This window comes from Haematobia irritans, chromosome 1 (assembly GCF_050003625.1).
Source record: "Haematobia irritans isolate KBUSLIRL chromosome 1, ASM5000362v1, whole genome shotgun sequence".
Classification (NCBI taxonomy): Eukaryota; Metazoa; Arthropoda; class Insecta; order Diptera; family Muscidae; genus Haematobia; species Haematobia irritans.
Window position 1 is genome coordinate 111872542 of NC_134397.1, and position 6480 is coordinate 111879021.

Genomic DNA, 6480 nt, shown 5'->3' on the forward strand with positions numbered 1-6480 from the left:
GACCTCTAGTATATAGTATATAGTATATAGATGTTTGTAATTTACATTTTTCCATTAGTACTAATCTGAAACACCTAAAAGTCGAATCAATAGTCAATGTGACGAAACAGTGTTCAATGTGATGATAAAATTCGTACGTTCTGTAGATGTGTGTTTATTTCTCTACCTAAAAAAACACACACACACAACCAAATGCGCTTGCTACGTTTCGTTTTTAAAATAATTGTACACAGCTTTTATTAATGAGACCTAAGTTATTTTTGTTGGGTATTTCATGGTCTCTCCACACATGGTCTCTCCACATTTAACTTAACTCAAACGAGTATTTGAGCAAACATTTGTTCACATGTTTGTTTTCAAATTGGCTTACAAGACATATGAGAACAACAAAAGTCGTCAAATTGACGAAAATAGTAATCAAATAGACGAAAAGTTTCATCTACTCCGTTGACATGTATTCAAATAATGCAATACTAATGCAATAACACATCCATACGTAGTTGTGTGGTAGAAAATGCAATACTAATGCAATAACACATCCATACGTAGTTGTGTGGTAGAAAAATTTTTTTTTCTGTGCGGTAAGAACATTTCAAATGGTTCCTCTCACACGCAGAGAAGAAACATGATTGTCACAATCATATTCGAAGAGCAAAATAATATGATAGGAGCTATTTTTGCGGCGACCATGTAACATTTTAACCTGCAACCATGATGGCTCAGTGAACATGGTTCTAAAAAAATATAATTGTTCTCATCTAAAATGTTATTATATTGATAAAAAATAATTTTGTTTGAATGAAAAGACAATGGTCACGATTTAAAATGTTATGGTATTCATTAAAAATGTTTTTCTTCTAGTTAAAAAAAAAACATGGTCACAACCTAAAATGTTTTGATTTTTATGAAAAAACTGTTTTCATCGCCGAAAAAAAGACGCCACTTGAGAAAAGAAAACACAAAATTAACTTTATTTATATATAAACTAATTCATTGTTTATTTTTATTTATAATGTCGTGCAAGCAAACATTACATATTTTTCCACACTCTATTTTGGTTCAATTTCAACAATAAGTAATCATTCCATATGGACTTCGTGCCCATCAAATTTCAAAATGCAGGCATCATGTAACTGCAAATAAAAATAAATTATACCATATATCAAAATGCAGAACAAGAAACAGGTACATTTTTTTCAATTACGCATTCCTTTTTTGTGTTCACATAAAACCACGTGCCACTTCTGAATAAATAAATTAACACAAAACACAGTAAATCCGTATTCTCCGTCCATCCCAAGAAACAATCAACACACGACTGACGCGCAAAATGAAAATCGTGTGTACCTGCTCAATGTCTTTATAAAATTCTTTTCGCTGCAAAAAAGTTAAAAAAATAAATGGTCACGAAAAAAATGTAAATGGTCTTTATGGCCATGTAATGGTTCTAGACATGTCTATACTTAACCTATAAAAATACTTTTTACCCTGTAAAAAAGTAAAAAAAATTGAATGTTCGGGTACATGATTTTCCCGACCATTTAATGGTCTCAAATTCTATCATTTATATGATAGAACATGTTTGCGGTATTTGAGAACCATTCAAATGCTTATTGCCACCATACATTTTTCTCCGCTCGAAAACTATTTTTACAAAGACAAAATACATGGTTTTTGCGGCAATTACATGCTCTAGATAAGCATTAAATGGATGCGGCAACCATGTCCAAACATGGTTTTTCTGTGCGTGCAGTTGTTGAGTTTAGTCCAAAGTGTAAAGGTGGTCGCGCGTGCCGAAAATAAAGAGCTAATGCTTAAAGATGTGAAAGTGAAAATAAAAACAAAAATGTGAGTAAAATAAAAAAACATGAAGTGTTATATATGGAAAAAAAATTTAACCAACGATTTTTTTTATTTTTTGGTCAATTTATTTTTTTAACATTTATATGTTTATGGAAGTATTTCTAAATTTACAGATAAATGCCGCAACATTTTTCGTTCTGTGAAAACTGAATACGGATAAAGAAATTAAAGAATAAAGATGAATTGGATGAGCAAACAATTCAAAACGAAAAGGAACAGTTGGGCACAAAAAGGGTGAGTTAATTTTTGTTCTAAAAAGATCGAATATATTTTACAATAATTTAAAATTTCAATTTTCAAATTCTTCTTTATAATTTTTTACTCCACAGGATGAACCCATAAAACTTTTTATCCTTGGTGATCTAAACACTAATTAAGGTAACAGAATGTTTGTGTGTCTAGATGGTCAATTTATCAAAATCAACAGCTTTGGTAGATGTGTATGAAAAATTTTGTATACGTTTTTACTTCGTTAGTTGTACATATTTCAAATAAATAAAATTTAAATTTAATTAAAATAAAATCAAAAATAATATGGTTCTTTATTAAAAGTGTCGTAGAAAATATTTCTAATAATCAATTTATCAATTTGATGTTTACATCGTATTGATGAATCGATTACATCAAATTGATGAATCTATTACATCATATTGATGAATGGATTACGTCAAATTTAGCGATGACGAACGAGAATCGTACTTTTGAAGAATTGCATCATCGCATGGATGAAAGAGAATAATCGCAGATACGAAAAATATCATCACATAGATGAAATACATTCATCATCTGGACGTAACATAGTCGTATATGGGATGTAAATAAGTTCATCACAGGGATGAATTCAATTCATCGCTATGACGAAAAAATCGTCAATGGGATGAAATGTTACGTTAGCTCATTTTCGACGAAAAATTCGTCACCGTGATGTAAAGATTCATCCTCATGACGTACTTTTTCCTTTCAGTGTAAGTGGATCCTCGTACCAATTTGAAGTTCCTATACTACGTACAAACTTGGGAGGAACATGACGGTCATATACATCCAGTACCACATCATTAAACACTTCCAGTTGCGAATTGGGGTCATTCACCCTGAATATGTAATCGAGATTCGAATTAGAGAGATCCTCAAAACACCTGGTCATATCCAGTCTGGAAAAGTCTCGGATTTGCTTGGCCACAGGTATAATACGTTTCCTAACAGCGATCGAAGCGTATATTGCAGCGTGATGTGAGTTCAAAGACGGAAATAAAAATTGACCACTTGATTCCACTAAGCTACGTTCAGTTACCAAAAAAAATCAATTAATAGTACCCCACCTGTATTGGGCACAATATGTTTCGGCATCGCATTATGAACCACCTCAAGACCACATGAAGCAGAAAATGATTTCCATTTCCCGCCAAAATAGGTTCACATTAAAATCCCCAACTATAATAGTGTGTATCTTTCCGAAATTTCCTGTAACACGCCTTCACAATTTGTAAAACCACCATGAGGTAGGTATACTATTCCTAAACAAAACCTGACTCGATTTCTATAAAAATCCCCTCAGCAATATAATCGTCGGTAAGACTTCCTACAACTCTTGCCTTCAACGATTTTCTAACGTAAGCGCATACACCCCCACCACGCGATGCTACTCTGTCCATTCTGTGTAGGTTATAACCATTCAAAGCAACTGCCTCATTCCCAATGTGCTCCTTTAACCAGGTCTGCATATAACATCAAACACATTTTTAGAGAATACCAATCGAATTTCATCAATTTTGCTAGAAGTACGACTACGAACAATACTGTGAGCATTAAGGTGCATAACATTAAGATTGATGCTAGTTAAATGTAGATCCTTTAGGGCATCGGAGCTAATGGGTGGCCCTAAAATATTAGGTATAGACATATCGATGCACTGTCATCCTAATTCGTTCCACCGATATTAAACGTTAGCTATTTAACTTAATGTAATAACCATAAGCGTAGGAAGGCCTCTGGGGAGGGGGCTTAGACCCCCCAGAAAAATTTTAGCCCCCCCAGAATTTGAAACTCTATTTATGATTTTCCATTTTTCAATAAATGTCAATAGTTTTTTTAATTATTATAACAATTAAACAAGTAGATACAATCGCACAAAGTTCCGCTAAAGACTTTCATGAACAATCGAATTACTTGGGTTGTGGTAGCAGTTGCCGATGGCAATGTTTGAAGTCAGATATTTATGAAATAAAGCTGTGGTTGACCTTTTGATTGATTTAGTTTAGTCAATTTAATTAAAAAAATAGTAATTGATATTAAAACTATTCTTTCATAAATTAATATCTTAATAATGCTGCGAAAAAGCGTCGCCAAAAAAGTAGTAAAAATTTTCTTTTTTATACCCTTCACCACTACTGTGGTACATGGTATAATAAGTTTGTGCATTTGTATGTAACGCCAAGAAATAGTGGTCATAGACCCATCTTTTAGTATACCGATCGGCTTAGAATTAAATTCTGAGTCGATTTATTTATCCCCGATGTGGTCATAGTTAGCGTGTTTATCAACCGATTTTCTTGAAATACCGTACATCCAAATATTTTATGAATCTCGAAAATCTTGCAAAATATCAGCCAAATCGGTTCAGATTTAGATATAGCTCCCATATATACCTATCGTCCGATTTAGACTCATATGACCACAGAGGCCAAAGTTTACTACCGATCTTCGTGAAATTTTGCTCAGAGGGTAGCATTGACATTCTACCAATGTTTGGTAAATTTGATTGAAATCGGTTCAAATTTAGATATAGCTCCCAAATATATCTTTCGTCCGATTTGAACTTATATGGCCACAAAAGCCAGAGTTTTTGCGTGATTTGCTTCAAATTTTGCAAGGGGTACGTTTAATAGTATCGTTAAGTGTGTCAAATTTAGTTAAAATCGGTTCAGATTTAGATATGGCTCCCATATACATATATCTCCCGTTCAATTTGCACTCATATGACCAGGTGGGCCAAAGTTATACTCCCATTTACGTGAAATTTCGCATAGATAGCAGAATTATTATTCTAACTATGCATTTCAAATTTAGTCAAAATTGGTTCAGATTGTATATAGCTCCCATATATACGTACACCAGAGTTTGGGAAATATGGTAGACTGTTTCATATTAGATCCATTTTCAATAGGATTTTCCTCCAATTGACTGGATAGTTTCCTCAGAGAATACAAATATGGCCAAAATTCTCATCCTTTACACAAAATTCTGTGATGATTTTCCCATATCTAAGCCATATCCTACACGCTCACAAAAAATCGCTTCTGTAACATATACTCCCAAACATATTTTGCTTCAAGCATATACATTTTTGGGTATTGCCCAAACATTTATATGTTTGATCTCTTCCAATATATAATATGTTTGAAAGCATATTAGTCTAAACAATATATGTTTGGGTACTCTAAGTTCCAAACATTTTGTATTTTTGCATCCAAATTCAATAATGTTGTCTTCCAAAAAACAATATGTTATTATGTGAACATACAATATGTTTGGAAGCATTTTGCACCCAAAAATATTATATGCTTAAAAAAAAATTCTCCCAAACAATATTGTGCTCAAAATTTTATTTATTTATTTATATATTTACAATCATAATGAATTATGAAAGTAAACAGGTAATATAGGTGCTAACAACATAGGTTTTCGACCTGAATGCTCAAAATTTTGTTTCTGTCCAATTGTATATTCCCCCACATCTTTCTCACTTCCACGAGATTTTTTAGTTCTTAGCACCTTTTTCTGTAATACAAACATTGTAGAAGAAATTATTCAATTGTATGATTTTTTTTATTTTAATTTTACCTTTTGCCGGACGGGGATTCGAACAGCGGACCACACAGTTTGTAAGGATCAAAGAAGTAGCTGTTAATTTTGTAATAATGTTAATTTTGTAATAACAAGCAACAACCACCAACTTAATTCAATATCGCTCCCTGTTAAATAGCGCTCCAAGCTACTAAACACATATATGTTTATAGGCTATTTCTAAATTAATATATGTTTGCATCCAAGCATATTATATTTACAAACATTTTATGTCCCAAACATAATATGTTCTAACATATTAACATATATGTCCCAAACATGTTATGCTAGTTTATGAACATTATATGCTTGCACTCAAAAATATTGTGTTTAAAAATTTGTGTTCCAAACATATAATGTTTATAGCCAAACATATGAAAAACAGTCTTTTTCATCCGTGTACACACTGCAATGCCAAAATTTCCACAGAATGGATGAGTTTTAAATAAGGCTCCAAGTCGCCCGACTAGACCAAATAATGACCACATATCTTGGCGAGATCTAACCAATATCCTTGTAAAATCGCCACTGCTGAGTAGCAAAAATTGTAAATATATATAAATATATGTATCGTCTGAAAAATCATAAATCTCTTTTGTACAATTGCATTAAAATTTCTATCGCTTCATATATCCCATATTTTTTACCAACATTGTGTTTCATTCCAGGGCGTTAGCCGATTTTAATTTTAATTCTGGAGTTTTTGTAGAAGTACCAAAAATTATTTCCATTAAAATTATTTGTATCTGGAAATGCAAACTTTTATAAAGCTCC

General features: G+C 32.3%; 1 long non-coding RNA gene across 1 annotated transcript; it reads left to right on the forward strand.

The window, feature by feature from the left end:
- Nucleotides 1-1741: 1741 nt before the first annotated feature.
- LOC142241420 (uncharacterized) lies at nt 1742-2374 on the forward strand. The gene is made up of 3 exons (XR_012723627.1): nt 1742-1848; nt 1977-2097; nt 2193-2374. It is a non-coding gene; the product is annotated as an uncharacterized LOC142241420 (long non-coding RNA).
- Nucleotides 2375-6480: the final 4106 nt, after the last annotated feature.